The sequence below is a fragment of the Furipterus horrens genome, unplaced genomic scaffold (assembly GCF_987537825.1).
Source record: "Furipterus horrens unplaced genomic scaffold, mFurHor1.1.pri manual_scaffold_2, whole genome shotgun sequence".
In the NCBI taxonomy this organism is placed as follows: Eukaryota; Metazoa; Chordata; class Mammalia; order Chiroptera; family Furipteridae; genus Furipterus; species Furipterus horrens.
The window spans coordinates 198112982-198130685 of record NW_028327172.1 but is presented as its reverse complement, the minus strand read 5'-3'; the positions used below and the strand labels follow the sequence as shown (position 1 = coordinate 198130685).

The following is a 17704-nucleotide window of genomic DNA, read 5'->3' as shown; positions in this document are numbered from 1 at the left end:
GTGAAAACCAAAACCATTCTGCCACTTGTTTGGAATCATGTAAACACAAAATCAGCTTCACTTAATAAAAGTTTTCCCTTTAAAAATTATTATGCTGTTATTGTAGAGTCATAAATGGAAACAGTTAATATTTGCAGTTTGAACAAATTATGAGCCATCAAAACACAGAGAATTTTTTAAGGGGGAGAAGTATAAGAATTCATGGTTGTTTGCCTATAAAATGAATGTGTCAGCTTGCTCCTCTATTTTCTAGCAAATACAATTAAACTTTCAAATTTGTTTTCAAATTTTAATGTCACCTTTTTATTTTGTGAAATACCTTCTTTTTCAAAGCACAATTTTTGTCTTCATCATCCTATTGCATTATGTGCATTATTTTTTACGTTTTATTATATTATATTGTCATTTATTTTTTCATTTTTATTTCTTCACCATGACCTTGGAGGAGTGATGTCTACTCATTTGTTTTTTTAATACCCTGTATAGTTTGTATAACATAGGCTCCAAATAATTGTTGAATGAATATGTGAACAAGAAACAGCATTATATTTACTTATACATGTGTATATAAATATGTATGTTATACATATATATGTATTTTTAACAGAGAGATATACTAAGAATAAGAGCTCAGATGTTCCAATTTCACAACATAGTATAAGTTCTAAGATGTGTAGGCTTGTCATTAAAATACTGACATATCACATTCACATGAGCCATTAATCTTTTCTAATATATATTTCCATTGTATTCTTCTATATTTTGGTTTGATTAAACATAGTTGGAAACTAAGTTTGGCCAGAAGAAGTGTTATATTTCATACATAATTGAAAACATTAAGATAATAGTGAATCGTTTTTAATTGCATTTTATTTTTTTAATCTAAGACCAAATTGTGCTAAAAGTTTATTTATGTCAGTAGTAACAGACTGTATGCAATTCAATATAATCAATAGTTTTAGTTTATCTCCTAGTCAAAAAAAAGATATACTTTTGAAAAAAAGCCATAGCATATAAAAGATAATGTATATAAGACAGAGGAGCAAACCTTTATTCCGGTATTTTGACAAAGTAGTTGATGTAACAATATCTTAGAGAGTGCTAATTGAAAAAACAGCCATTCATTTTTTACGTGTGACTCTCTTTCTTTAATAAGACTCAGAAGTCATGGGTGGTTAGGCTTAAAGACAAATATGAGTGACGGAGATCATTCTGTACTCAGAATTGCTTCTCTTGGCTGATAATGAAAACTTTTTACTAAGCCAAGCTTGACTGCCTGACTCTTCCTTTATGATGAGCTCTCTCCCAGAATGCTTCTCAGGGGATTATTGCAGTAGAGTCTGGAGCCGGCTGCTAGACATATAGAGACATGCCTGAATCTCATATATTGGTAGAGTGATGACTAAAGCTGTGGCATTTCCCCTTCTTGTAACCCCTCCCTAGATTCCAAAAACTGTTTTTGAAATACCTTTTAAAGTGTAAGATAAACTATTTTCAAATCATCACTTTTTAGAGAATAAGAGTGATTCTAATGCTGCTGCTTGATAACACTGAAGAGTACATGTAGATGCAGAGAAATGAAGTACATACATTCTTAAAAGTGAAAAACAAGTAAGTAAGTGGGCATCAGGCTTCCTTGTCATATAAAAAGGTGAGTCAGCAACAAATATAAGGATCTATTAATTTAACAACTTTATGATAATTTAGGAATCTTTTTAAATTTCACAGTTTTTATTATATGGCTGTCATTTCTTAGTCTCTGTTACACCAAATATTAAGCTCCTTAGAAGGAAATAAGAAAAAATGGGAGAGAGGATGGGGACAGTTACCTGCGACAAGTTCCAAGGGAAGAAAATTCCTAGAGAAGTACACTGAGTCTGGTAAATCTGAAAAAAGAAAGGACTGTAATAATGCCATGGTCTCAAAGGAAGGTGAGAGGATAAGTCTTGAAGACATGGGAACTTGAGCATCAAGGTATCTATGTGGGGATGCCTGGTACTTGCCTCTGTGGTGGTACATGTGTGGAAATCACTGTATGCCATCAATAACTGATAATTTGTCAATCAAAAGTATTGAAAAAGTACTATTTACAGACAGTTGTTAGTAATATAGTAAAATATTTCTTACATATTCTTAAGCATTTCTGAATCTGACCTATTCTCTGGTTTTGTATTAAAAAAAAACCCTGCAACGTAGAAAACTCTTCTCTAAACAAACCCTTTTCTAGTACGTATGCTTGTGCCTCTCAAGAACTACATATTATTAATAAATTACCTCATTGATAAACTGCTCCATTTTATTAATCTTGAATTGAGCAAATAAGGAGATGTAATTGCTGCAAGGCACTTTCATTTAGCACAGTTTTCCTGTCTCATCTTCCTATATCCACAGAAATACCTAATTAGCTCTTATTTAATATGAGCAAAAACAGAACAGAAATAGAATAAATTACTACTAATTGAAACTCAAGTATTTCCAATTCAATTATTAATTTAAGAAAATATTAAGATTTTAAAAAAATGTTTTACATAAGCATTTAGCGAGTATGAATGTAAGGCCCACTACTTGTAAGTCATTACCAGTGTTAACCAGCTGGTTCATTGCAAGCTTCATTATGTGGTAAGCAACAGAACTACAGAGGAGACTAAACAAAGCTTACTGTGTCTAGGATTACCAAAGAAGATAGAGTTGACTTGCTACTTTCCTGGTTTTTATGTAATAACAGGAAACTTTACTTCGATGCAATAAAACAACCTGTTGTATATTATAATGAATAAACAAAGTTAAAATACACCATTTTAGATATATATCTACATCAGAGAGACAGACTTACAAAACAGATAAAATCTTGATCTCAAGAGTAAAACTACCTGAGTTCAACATGTGCTTTGCCACTTCTGAATAACTGAACAAAATTATTTCATTCTTTAGAGACTCGTCCTCTACATGTGATTAATAATAGTATTCTTTGATGGTGTTTCTATTAGTCTGTTCAGGCTGTCATAACAGAATACAGAGAAATTTATCTTCTCACAGTTCTGGAGGCTGGAAGTGGAAGATCAAGGTCCAGCTGACGCAGTTTCTTTTGAGTTTTGTCATCCAGAATTGCAGATGGCCACCTTCTTGCCATGTCTCACATGGCCTTTCCTCTGTGAACCTGTGCTCCTGGATCTCTGATTCTTCTTGTAAGTCCTGCTGGGATTGGAGTCCCAACCTTATGACCTATTTTAGGCTTAATTCCCTTCTTATAGGACCTATCACCAAATAGTCACAATGGGGGTTAAAGCTTCAACTAGTGAATTCTAGGGGTACACAATCAATTCCATGGCCATGCTGTTGTAATGACGAAATGAACTACTGCATAAAACGTGCTTGCTAAACAGTAAAAACTTCAAAGTGCTATCTTATCTTAATGTCATCATCCCAGAGTAAACCTTGATCTGTCTGAGCTGAAAGCATAACCTGGCAGTTTACCCAGACAGCTGAAGGAGACACATCCCTCACCCTCTCTGTACCTCCTCAGTATCAGGATTTATTTCCAAGCTGGTGAACAACACACACTCTGCTCTCCGAGACTGTGTTATGATGGTCTCTTCTCTCTTGTTTCAACACTCAGGATTTTCAAATCAATTCACAACCATCCACCAAACATCAAGCTTTTGCAAAAATGTTGAGTAATATTTTTAAAAAATACCTCCCCCCAAAAAAGAAAAGAAATAAGTTTGGGTTTTTGTTGACTAACATATGCCACACATTCAAACACAAACTACAACTCACTTATTTATGGTTAATATCTACAAACCAGATGTGCATTCCCCCACAAAAAAATGTCAAATTTCATTGTTGAAGAATTTTAGGGGTTCATATGTATTTTACTGAGGTTTTACAGCCAGTATTTTGACCCTCCACACACTGCCTTTTTTGACTCCTGGACCGTTTTTACTGTTCATTAAGAAGACCAATTAGGAGTCGGATCCCGGCAGTAGCTGCAGCGGTTCTCATCTTCCTAGGCTCCTCTCACTCTCTCCCTTTGGCTTCCGGAAGCATGGCCTTCGGTGTGGCTGTCTCTGATGGAGTCATCGAAGTGTTCAATAAACATGAAGGTACGTAAGTTCTCGACACCAGATGAGGCGAATAAGCACAAGAAGGTGGTGCTCTTGTGCCTGAGTGAAGACAAGAAGAAGATCATTCTTGAGGAGGGCAAGGAGATCCTGGTAGGTGATGTGGGCCAGACTGTAGACGACCCCTATGCCACCTTTGTGAAGATGGTGCCGGACAAAGACTGCCACTACGCCCTATACGACGCAACCTACGAGACCAAGGAGAGCAAGAAGGAGGACTGGTGTTTATCTTCTGGGCCCCTGAGTCTGCACCCCTTAAGAGCAAAATTATCTATGCCAGCTCCAAAGATGCCATCAAGAAGAAGCTGACAGGGATCAAGCATGAATTACAACCAAACTGCTACGAGGAGGTCAAGGACCGCTGCACTCTGGCAGAGAAGCTGGAGGGCAAGCCTTTGTTAGCGTGAGGCCCCTCCAGTTCCCTGCCTGGGGCATCTGGCAGCCCAAGACCTGCTTGTGGGGGTTGCAGGCTGCCTCCTTCCTGCCAGACTGTAGGGGCTGAGGGAATCCCAGCAGAGGGATGGCAATCCCTTCACCCAGTTGCCAAACAGGTCCCCACCCCCTGGACCTTCCTCATCCCTTCACCCATGATGGTTCTGGCCTTCCCAAACCACTTTTGACCTTCTGATTTCTCTTTGGTTGAAGCAGACCAAGTCCCTCCCCGCTAGGCACCCCACTTTGGGAGGGGCATGCATTTTTTTAATGACACTCCAACTCCCCACCTGTCCCTTTCTTCATGCTGCCAACTTCTAACCGCAATAGTGACTCTGTGCTTGTCTATTTAGTTCTGTGTATAAATGGAATGTTGTGGAGATGACCCCTCCCCGTGCCACCTGGTTCTCCTCCCCTTTTCCACCTGGTCATAGCCACTCATGGAAGCAGGACCAGTAAGGGTCCTTCAATTTAAAAAAAAAAAAAAAAGGAAAACAATAAAAAAGACTCACTTAAAAAAAAAAAAAAGAATACCAATTAGATGACAGTTCTTGATTTTAAATCATTTTTTGCAAATGTTACCTACACATGCCTTTTTATTAATAAACAATGTGTGTTTCCTTTTCAGTTGCATTAATATTTTACACCTAAAATTGCAGTTATGGCAAGTTTACTGAAAAGACTTTCTGGCTAGAATTTAAAGGAAAGAAGAAAGAGCCACTTAGCATGTGGACTTTAGAAGGCTTCAGAAATGAATATATTCTTAGACTAGACATGGGAAAAGTGGAAAACAAGTTCTTCATCTGGAACAATATCTTATAATCACTTGTGTGTTTTACTTTAAAACTGTCAAAATAATGAGTTCTATTTATTCATAAATAGAAAATAAATTTTGCCCCATGTTCATACTAATAAACTAATGGTATTTACATATAAACCAACAACACATTTAAGAAAGCTCTGAAATAATACTTCAAATAAAGTCAATAACATTTTCCTCCGTTTTAAAAATGATGCACTTAAATCTTGAAAATCGATTTTGATATAAATCTTCTAAGTAACTATTTCACTGTTGAGAATTGCTATCAATTTAGAGATGCAACATATTGACAATTTAACTTTACACTTATGTAGATCTTCAAAATCCCAAGTGTTTATGCCTGATCTTTAAGAATTGTAGTAAAGAATGATCGAGCACCTTCAAAAAGACAAAGTTATTAAAAAAAAAAAAAACAAAAAAACTGACCTCTAGAACTTACAGTAAGTTTCAATTCAAATGTGTCATTTATTGATCAAACTCAGGCATAGCTTTTCTATTAAATTTATTTTTTAGGCACTTAATGCTTTCTTCTCTGTCTATGTGTATCAGTGCAAAGAGTGATGGGAGGTGAGGACAAATAATTATAAAAAATAAGCTTTCGAAATTTCCAAATAGATATATAATAGTACTTTTAACTGGTGCATGATTTTCTATATTCAGCTTCCAAAAATAACATCACCAGGCAGCAATTTATAGATGAGAGACAAAATTTTCACAGCATTACTAGAACTAAATATGTTAGTCATGGTTATCCAGAGAAAGAGGACCCATAAGATATATGCATTTATGAGGGGATATTTATTAGGGGAATTGCCTCATGTGGTTATGGAGACAGAGAAGTTCCACAATATGCCATCTGCAAACTGGAGAACCACGTCATTCAAACTCATGAAGAGGGAAAATACATGTTTCTTGCAATAAGCTACTAAAATTTTGAAGTTGATGTTATATAGAAAAAGTTAAATAATATATATTTTCACAGATAAAAGAGAGACAGACTTCATGTTGAAAAGGATAATATAATTAAGGTAGAAGTTCCCCTAGAAGATTGAGAGACTAAATTATTCTATGCAATGCCAGAGGACTGAGGTGAAATTTTCATGGGAAAGTATAAAAGTTGCTAAAGTGGCATTATTGCATTAAATATGAGCTCCATCTGGGGAGCAGTTCTATTTATCTTGTCGCTCTGTATCTCTAATACCTAGAACAGTGCCTATAACAAAATATGCATTTGAAAAAATCGTTGACCAAACAGATGCCGCAAATGCAAGTAAGGACTTCCTTGTTCCAGCTGAAACCTGGAAGCAATCAAATGTTTTTCAAAATAATAATTTCATAAGTAATATTAGGTAAGTGCTTTGGAGGGTGAGGCGATAGAAAATGGGTATTCATGTCCCTGTAATACTTCTGTTTTCATGTGGAAGGACCACTAATAGAGTAACTCTTACTCACTCCTCATCAGAGAGGATGGATTAGAATGACAAGACTTCAGAGGTAAGTTAACTGATTATGACCCTTCTATGGCATACTGCATGTGATTTTGATAGAACAGGTTTTTTGCTACCACATACCTATTTTGTTCTTTAAACAAGAAGCAAGTATAATAAACAGTACCCATGAGAATTTTTGAGGGGAATGTATTAAATCTATTTTGAATAGGATTTTTTCTTTGCTGTCTTGTAATTCACTTGATGCATTCTTAGTGCTGCAGTTAACCTCTGGGGAAAGTCTGTCTATGAATTAAGTAAAAAAAAAAAAAGTATAAATGGAGAATGCCAAGGAAGAATCTTGGTGATACTACTTTTGGTGCCTGGATTCAGACCCCCAAAGCAACTTTTGTTACATTAATTTAGGCAATTAAAAAAACATTTTTAATGCTTAGACTTGTATTACAACTGGTTTACATTCAATTCTTTATAGCTTAGAGTTGGAAGAGTTGTGATTAATATACAAAATGAGATAAATCATGCAAATGGGAGGGAGGAAAATGATAGAAGCAATGGTTTGGAGCTAGAAGAGTCAATGGTAATTTACAGGATGTAGGGGGAAAGAAGCATGGAAGAGTTAACACTGATTTGAGTTTGAATTTTAGGGAGGGTGTTGGCACTAGCAAACTACAATGGGCAGCAAAAATGTGGGAATAGGTTTATGGAGTTTTATGTTGTCTGTGATAGATTTGAGGAATCAGTTGGACAGTTATATGGGGTGATGACTAGAAGGGTTTACTGTGGCAATATTTATTTACAAATACAGTAGTCCACCATTACACATGGTTTTGCTTTCTCAGGTTTCACTTATCCACAGTCAACCATGGTCTGACAATATTAAATGGAAATTTTCAGAAAGAAACAATTCTTAAGTTTTAAGTTGCAAGCCATTCTGAGTAGCATTATCAAATCTTGTACCTTCTCTGTCCACCTTGGGCATGAACCTTATTCCTTTGTTGAGCATATCATTGCTGTATACATTACCCACCCATTAGTCAATTAGTAGTTGACTCAGTTAATAGATCAACTGCTTCAGTATCACAGTGCTTGTGCTCAGAAAACCCTCATTTTATTTAATTATAGCTCCAAAATGGAAAAGTATTAATGCTGGTAATTCAAATATTCAAACGGAGAAGAAGAAGAAGGAGGAAGAAGAGGAGGAGGAAGAGCAGCCATAAAGTGACTACTTTAAATGAAAAGGTGACCATTCTTGACTTAATAAGGCATTTTATCATCACACATCATCACAAGAAGGGTCATACGGCACAATGCGATATTTTGAGAGACCACATTCACATAACTCATTATAGTATATTGTTATAATTGTTCTATTTTATTATTAATTATTTATGTCAGTCTCTGTCTTTAACTTACTAATTAAAGTTTGTTATAGGTATGTATGTACAAGAAAAAATATAGTGTATATATAGAATTTGATAGTATTTATGGTTTTAGGCATCCATGGGGGGTCATGGAAATGTTACTCTTGTGTATAAGAGGAGACTACTGTAATCAATAGAGTTCTACAAAAAGAAAGTCATGAAAGATGATCACTTAAGAAGGGTTTATTCTAGGAAGATTTTGTGACTGAACAGGGAAGTATTTTTATGTAAGATGGGTAAAGAAATAAAAAGTCCTGATAGAGTCAGAGTGGGAACTTTGAAGAAATAGAACAAGAGGGAAGAATCTTTATTGAGTATAGAATATGTTTTGAAGCATTTTCCATGCTGTCTCATTTCATCCTCAAAATCCTATGATAAAGACATTATTATCATAATTTTACTGTTGAGTGAACTAAAACTTGGCAAGGTTAAGAAAATTGGCCAAGATCCCAAACCCAGTAAGGACAAAGCTAGGATTCAGACACAAGTGTCTGACTTCAAACACCATGCTCTTTCTGCCGCCTCCTGCTGCTTCTTTCATCAAAGGAGTGTGCTGCTATCAGAGCCAATGAAAATGTAACTGCCAGAAAGATGCAAGGCCAAGTGCTTGGGAAGCATGAATAGGATACAGACTAATTTGAGATCAACTAGTTCTATTATTTTGCAGAGAGGGAAAGGGGAGTGAACTGGTTTTCCCATCATCACACAGTTGGCTAACATTTGAGCCAGAAAGGGGATGTACTCAGGTTTCCTGATAGCTATTCCAATGGCAATGTCCTGCAACACCTTCTGCCTTTAATGCATACTGTTAAAAGATAAAGTGGGACATAAACAATTTGAAGAGTTTATGTGACCAAAAATTGATTTGAACATGGTGGCATCACACCAGACAGGAGCCGAGAAGAGACTTTTATTAAAAAAAAAAAAAAAAGAAAAGAAAAGCAGAAACAACACGAGGAAGTTACTGATTGGCTGTCGCTTAAAGCCTACTTGACTGTGATTGGTTGTTCTAAGGATTCATTTGTTAACCTTGAGGAATTCATGGCTTAGATTGTGGCTTGCTTACTATGTAGGCCACCACAGCATTAGAGCCACTCATTCTAATGCCCTTCTTGTTTAATTAATTGTACAATATTGTGAATCACAAAAAAAAATTCAATAATGCCTATAGCCTTAGTCATGTGTCAAAGACTATTGGGCATTCCTGAATCATCTCTGTTCCTAGTTCGTCTTACCTAATACCTTATTTTTTAAATTGAATTAAGAATATTGTACACAATTAAGAATGAAGACTTTGCAATGCAAGGAAAACATGAATTTCACTGGTGAGTTTAGGCAAAATCAGATTTTTATGGATACTCCAGTTCTGCTCATCTGACCAACAGTAAGTCTTGTTAATTAATAAATGAGATAGGTTTTTCTCCAGGGTACAGAATACAGGATACCCAGTATCCAATTAGTGTTCCATTTGACCATAGATATGCCAAAAATATAGTTATCCTGTCAACGCTAATAGCTCTGAAGGAAACAAAAAGATGTAATTGAATGGAGAGAAATGTATAGTAGTGGTGGAGAGAGGGTATCTGGGAAGGATATCTTTACAGCAAGGTCAGGGAAGGCCACCCTGAGCTCTGTATGATGAGAAGGAGCCAGCCATGAGAAGATTTCTTGGCAAATGGACCAGTGGGGTAAAAACGCTGAGGTTTTATCATAGTGGGGGAATAAAACAATTGGCAGTAAAGACAATTCTTTGCTGGTTTATGGAGAGGTAGCTTGGACTTTGCCTCACTAGCTTTTGTTTGTTGGTTTTTTGTTTGTTTGTTTTGTTCTGTCAAAAGGAGATTGTGTCTGATTTAGAAATCAGAGTACATGCATCCATAGCTCCTTTTCACCTTTATCAAGAAGAAGAAAATAATTGCTCAGCTTGTTGCAGGTGATATTTTTCCAAGAAAATGATTTTTAGTCCTTCATTGCCTTGACTTTTCAGTCCATGGTCCATGTGACCAGTATATAGATGAGGAAAGTAAATTATGGCTGTAAGGATAATTAAGTTATAATATAAAATTTAGTTGGTTCTCTTTATTGGCAAATTAAAATAGTGAGAAAATGTGCAACCATTCTAGAAATATCTCTTCCCAATTGTTAAGACAATATGCTTAAGTCAATTGGTCTCAATATTTAATGCAAGCTGCGCTTCTTACACAAAACATTTACCATCTCCCCAGAACAAGGGATTCAATAGATTCAAGGAGGGTCTGGATATATTTTTAAAGTTTTGTAGATGATTCTGGTAGTGACCGATGGTTGGTTATTTCTAATTTATGGTACATAACATATCACTGGTACTCTCCCTTAATGTGTACTATATCAGTTATGTCCTATATAGCAATGCTGTTTAACAACTGCCCCAAATCTGAAAGTCTTAGTATGGATAATCTAGGCTAGGCTTGACCAATTAATTCTTCTGATCCTAGCTGGGCCTACTCACATGGCTGTCAGTTAAATGACTGACTACTGGGGCAATGGGGTTGACTAGTCCATGTTTCTTTGAAGTAGTAAAAGCAGAGAAGCAAGATAATGATTAGAAGCATGATGTTCTTTTTCAAATTTCTGCATTAAATTTCATAACATGTCATTGGCCAAATCTGTCACACGACTACACCAGAATGTGAAGTCATCATGAGATTACAAAGCACTGGAGGGAGGAACAAAGGACTGTTACATTAATACCAGTAATGTTCCATATTATCTATGTCCACATCTCCATCAAGCCCAGAACACTCTCATTTTCAGGTTTTCTATCTTACCGCAGCTCCAACCCTCAGTATAATCTTCTGGCTAGACAGACATATGGTTTTATTTACATCCAGGCAGTTAACCTAGATACCATCCCATTTCTCAGCTAAGCAAATTTAACCTAGAAGGTTTGTTATTATTTAGAAAGATATTAATAGTAAGATCATTGTGAATGCAGGAAAATATTCTTCAATAACTGTTTTCTCACTTCTCATTCTGGATTGTCAGTCCTGATATCCCTTGCTTGAACTTGACTATTTACTTTATATCTGAATTGACAATCTCCTCGTATTCATGAATAATCTGTGATTCTATTTCTAGTGGTATAAATCAATTCATGTTCTGATAATAAAGAGTTGGTGCAAGCTCTTAATATTTAAAGTAAACAGATGTTCATTGCGTTAGAAATAGTCGGACTGCTGAGTGCACAAATCCTTTTACTTGGGGAGAACCTCACACTGGAGAGATATGATACTGCCATAGGCTGTGGATATCTATTACTCCCACTCAGACTTTCATCACTGAAAGATGGTCACCAATACACAGGAAGAATTTAGGTTTCATTCAGGGTGCTAATGTCATTGACTGCAAGAACTGTTACCAGGGGTATCGGCTTTCCTGCTATGTGTAGGGGTATTGGGTTCCAGCAAATTTTCAAAAATACATATTAGATTTCCACCTTTCCTTGATTTCCATGCCAAGTTTTGGTGGGTTCTTGCATGTATCTGAACTCAGTTCTGATGAGTTTCAGTCAATTCTGTGATTGGGTTGAATCTATAAACATAGGTTAATATACTAATGGACTCTACTGGGAATCTAGGAAACCTTCAAAGTTTCAAAACAGCCTCACTGGTTACTTTTTTCCCTCAAGCTCACTTTCTAGTAATCTCCAAAATTGAAATTCTAGAGCCTCAAGATAATAATTTCTACTGCAATGAGAATATTCTGAGGGAAAAGTCACAATCTATATAGATTATATTTTCAAGGTAGTAAGTTATATGTTGAAAGAGAACAATATGCTGAGCTATTATAAATTAGAGCTATTATAAATTATTGGTTAATAAGAAGATCTGGAGTCTTTCTACAATGGCATGGTAATGTATTGGGGAAAGGTAAGTGGGAGCAGGGTGACTGCACTATGAATTTTTGTTTCCCAGACTTTGTCTGAAGAGCATAGCTGATACACAGAATTCACCCTAACTTTTTTAATAGCAAAACTATGCTCACATTCTTAGAATGTTATTCCAGTCATTATCCCTAATGACTTAACCAGCTGCTGTGCTCAACTCTATTTCTCTGTATGAAAACTTGATTAATGTGACTAAGGTAATGATACAAGTACCACTTACCAGCTTCTAAGTTAAAATGCGAAAGTTCCTATTCAAATGCATTGAGATTACAGTATCGTCACATTAGTTTGCACAGTTCAATATTTCTGTCCAAAGGGTTTCTTTAGAGATTTCTGATGAACTGCATTATCCTCACAATCTGAACAATTTTCATGTGTTTTTTTTTTAACAGCACCCATCACTATTAATTTTTTAAGTTAAAAATGAGTGTGTTTACACACTTATTCATTGGAGACCTAATTAGCTAAGTAATTGAAAATAGGAGAAATTGAGAGTTTTGTAAAATACAAAGAAGACTGTTTATAATCATTTTCACAAGAGGAAACACTCATGAAATAGTGCTTGATTTTATGAATAAACTATTTCAGGATATTTAGAGTTTAAAAAAGAATTCTTACATTTTTTCTTAGTATTGGGTAAAACAACTTTTGGAAGAGAGTAAAAAATAACAGCCTTTTAGGTCATTATTTATTTTGTAATTCAACAGTTTATTCACTCAGCACTTATTAAAGGATGTCTTTAACTCTTTTAATTTTATTCATAATGTGTCTGTACTTATTTAAGTAATTTCTCCTGGAGGATGTGAGGGAATACAGCAGGTGAGATTTCAGAGTTGTAGAGATTCAATACTTGGCCCAATGCATGCTCTCATCAGCAGCAGAGAAACAGTGTTGATACTATGGCTGTTCACAACCTCCATGTATATTAATTGGTCTGGATTGGACAATTTTCAAGTGGTCTTTCATGTTTCACTGAGAAATCTCAATCATAATTTATGTTCACATTTGGGGCTTATAATGCTATTCATTCAATAAATATAGTCAGGTTGAAGCTAAATCCTTAAGTAAATACATTGCAAACTAAGACTTCTCATGTAGGAATAAGAATATTTAGGTCCTCATTTATTTCAGTATTCTATGGTACTTGGATTTAGGGAGTGCAAAAGGATGTTTGTCTACTCAAACAAATAGAAACAATTGAGAAATACATATAGGAGTCAGGCAGATGGAGATCAAAATATCTTCTCTACTATTGATAAAGATATAAGAAGAATATGTCTTTAGGAGTCAACCAAATGGACTTATTTGTCTCCAATTAAATTTATCTTCTCAATATTCCCAACAAATGCAGAGTCCATCATGCCAAATTTTCCATATTTAGAAAGACAGAGCCAAATTTTATGTTCTCTGCCAGCTGCCAGGTCATAAAGTGTGGACACAGAAGTTGCAGAGCCATATATGCCAGTTGAATAAATACTGTTTGTATAACAAAATGAGCCTGAGAGAAAGAAAGATTACCTTTTGCTTGAAATAAAAACGGTAGAATAGAAAGCAGGTAGTAAACAATTCTCTAAACAATCACTGGGTTTCCAGCACCATTTGATATGTTATGTAACATAACAGATACAGAAGGCTAAATGTAGGGGCAAAAGAGTTCTACTCCCTCAATGCCTTTTTCATCCCTGGCCTCAGAGGATATCAGCTGGAAAGTTATTCTTGTAATTTAAATTATGGACATGACTTTTTATGGTGTCAGCAGAGGTCATCATCTCATTTTTCATAAAACACCAAACAGCAATTGGAAGTTAATGAACTTTCTTGATTAGTGTATCAGGAACATTTAAACCAATGATCTAGAGAAAAATACTTCTTTATATCTTATCATAAATTTTGGAGCTCCCCACCACCCTGATTAATACAGTATTCAAGATTTGAAAGAATCATATTCAGATATATGTGTATGCTAATGTGTGTGTGGCATGATTACTATTATTTTTGGAATGAAAACATATTATTTACTATTCTATTATATATTAAAATGTACCAGTTTTAAGGAAAAATGATTTTAAAGTAAGCACATAAAATTAATCACTTCCCAGATCAAAATCTATTTATGGCATTCAGAAGTTTCTTAAACTCCGTTCCAATTATCTACCCCATAGATTACTTAACCTTCTTTAAGCATTTGTATAAATGCATTCAGAGAATATATAATATTTTGTTTTGTTTTGTTTTTTCAAAAACTTACCTGTGAAACTTATTCATGCTGTTGGGTATACATGTAGTTCCTTTCCTTTTCTGTATATTGTCCCACTGTTAATATTCAACAGTATACTTATTTATTCGTTTTTTGAAGGACATACAGTTGAGTTAATTCCATTTTAAATTATTATTATGTGTTTCCAATCAGATTCTCGTCTAGGAGGTGAATGTATGCACTAATTTTTATTACATATGGGCCTAAGTGTATTTGGGGCAACATATGTGTACAGGCTGCTGTTTTTATTCTTAAGAGTTATAGTGCTAATTCCTAGTGACTTTTAGTTTAACTCCAGTAAATCATGTCAAAGAAGACTCCAAAGTCATTTTCTTAGATGCAGTGTGCGAGATACTAGCCCTTTCAGCCCCTTGCCAGTGCCTGATGTGGTCAGCCATTTTTTTTTTTTTTTTTAATCATTTTCTGGGAATATTGAGTAATCTTGTAGCTCCCTGAGGTTTTAGCTTACTTTTCTATGGCAGCAAAGGAGGGAAAGAAAATTTATACTGGAGCTTGTCTGAGTGTGAATTTGTTGCAGATGAAGCTGGAAAAGTGGGATTGGGTTAGTGGTGAAGATCTGGGTATAACACACTAAGAAAGTAATAAGATTTTTTTTTTTTTTTTAGTGTAAACAGATGATGATTTACGGTGAGTTCTGCATTTAAGAAAGATTGTTTTGAATGGTATAACAATATCTGAAATGGATTCTAATGGTAATTGTCTAGAAACAAGGAGAGATGACTGCAAATGTCCATATATAAGTAGGCCATGAACCAGAACATTTCATCTTCAATAGCACTTACTTTTGCATCTAGTAGTGGCCTGTTTCCTATCTTCAGTTAATTGTTTCAGGTGTATTAGTCACATAGTTTTCAATGAGTTTTTAAGTTCTTTGAGGTAAGGAATCTAAGCTTACATTTATTTCATATGAGAAAAGCACAGAACGAAACATTATTAAATCCTCAATTAACATTGGTTGAATTGAACCAACTCAGCAAAGTACTGGCTAGAATGATAAACTCAATCATAACCTTTCCATAATATTTCTTACGTAATGTAAACAGTCGCAAAGTTACTTAATTCTTTATCTTCTGTAGTGTATTTTATTATAAAACAATGTTTAAGTCCATGTGTTAATGGAGAACCTCAGAATTTCAGAATGCTTACACTTTGCTTCATAAAACATACCTATATGAAAATTCTGTTGGATTATTATAAATTCAAGGACATACTAAAAGAATAAAAGGGATGTTTTCACATCGTCCGAAAAGCAAATGAACTGAAATGAAGGAAATTGAACAGGTAATTATTAAAGTAAGTCAAAACGCTTGAGATGACAACAATTTATTTGTTAAAGAATTCTCCAAATGAATTAGAATACATATTAACTCATTAAAAGTTGCTTAATAAAATTTAAAAGAAATTGGGGTCAAAGTTTAAACGTGCTTGGGAAATATGCTGTTTCTTCATTATAAATAGATTTATTCTAATGTATCAAACACAATTTAGTCACCAAATTTTAAAATACCATGTCTGGTTATTTTTATGTGAATGAATCTAAAAGTGAGATCACATTTTATATTTAATAATAATTGAAATAATAGTGAAAAAATTTCTTTAAAGTATATTTTTAAACATTAAGTATCTTAAATTCCTCAAATATGAGAGTTAGTATTAGTACCTCTGTTTTGTAAGTGAGCAAGCTGGGATCATATAATTATTTTCCTGTCAGAGTCACATTTTACAAAAATTAAGGAATCAAAATTAATTGTGATTTTCCTAAAGTTTCTATTCTTTTATTTTATAACATGCTGCTTGTTGTAAGAAAACATTGTGACTGCTTATTCTCTAAGCTATTGGTTTTTAATTTGCTTTTGGGAGTAGGATTTCATTTTAAACCTAGTTTATAACAAAAAAAAATTAATCAGAATAACCCCACAGACTGTTGGGTAAAATGTTAGAGTTTCCATATTTACCAAAGTCTTCTGAATACTACATTCTAGGAAAACTCATCAGAATATGGTTTGTAAATTCTCAAGTACACAGAACATATTTTTAAAAGTAAAAACTGGGGCATATCAACTTATCGTAAGACACAGAGGAACCTTAAATACGTATTAGTATGTAAAAGAACCAATCTGAAATGGCTCGTCGTCGGCAGCCGTCCGTCTCGAGAGACGATGGTGTAGCTTCTTAAGAGTCTATCTGCACCGCCGAGAATGGCTGTGCAGTCCGACTCGGGAGTGACATGGTATCTGTCTCCTCCCGTGTTGAATCGACATCTTGTGATGACGCTGAAGCTACAGAGCCTGGGCAGGGTGATATGGAGGGTCTGCTGTTGCCCATGCAGCAGACCCCCCCTCTCTTCGCAGCTGAAGGGTCCAAGGGAAAGACGGAGTCAATACAGCTTGGCTTCAGGTGCGCCGCAGGAGTTGCCGGTGTTGACTACAATGTCAAACCGCCTTAGGGACTCCGGCTCCGGATTTTCTGTCGGGGTTTACTCCCTTAGCCTTTCCCCTGAAGAGGTATGCCGCAAGGCAGCGGAGGTTTTTTGGAGTCAGAGTTTTCCTTCTCTGTGAAATGGCTACATACTGTATTATTACCACTATATGACATTCTTGATCATATAAAACTAAGGAGACAGTAAAAAGATCTGCAGTTGCCAGAGTGGAGTGGAGGATGGAAAGATAAATAAGAAAAGCACAAGATTTTAAGGCAGTTAAACTATTCTGTAATATACTGCAATGTTGGATATATGTCATTATATATTTGTCTGAACCCATAAACTGTATACCACTAAGAGTGATCCCTAATGTATTCTATGGACTTTGTATGACCAAGATGTGACAATGTAGGTTCAGCAATTGTAACAAATATACCAGCCTGGTATGGAATGTTGATAGCAGGGAGGCAGTGCATGTATTGAGGGCAATGGATACATGGGAGTTCTCTGTACTTTCCACTTTATTTTGCTGAGAAATGAACACTATTTTAAAAAGCAAAGTCTATTTATAAGAAAAGGACACAGGATTCGATGCTTTAGTGCTTTATGATCTGACAAGAGCACACATTTCTTGTAATTTGAAATGCTTTGGAAAGTATCAGCTTTAAAGTTGGTATTCAATCTCATAGAGTGATTCATGGTTAAACTCATGCAGGGGCTAATGCCAGTAGAATTCAATTCATATCTATTTCAGCTGAGGAGAATTCAGGGTAATGAGTTTCTACTGAGGTTAAACTATTCAGTATAATTCTAAATAAAATATGGAAGTCAGCACCC

At 35.2% G+C, this 17704-nt stretch overlaps 1 pseudogene; it reads left to right on the top strand.

The window, feature by feature from the left end:
• The first annotated feature begins 4045 nt into the window (after positions 1-4045).
• On the top strand, positions 4046-4528 carry LOC150020265 (cofilin-1 pseudogene; annotated as a pseudogene).
• The last annotated feature ends 13176 nt before the right edge of the window (positions 4529-17704 follow it).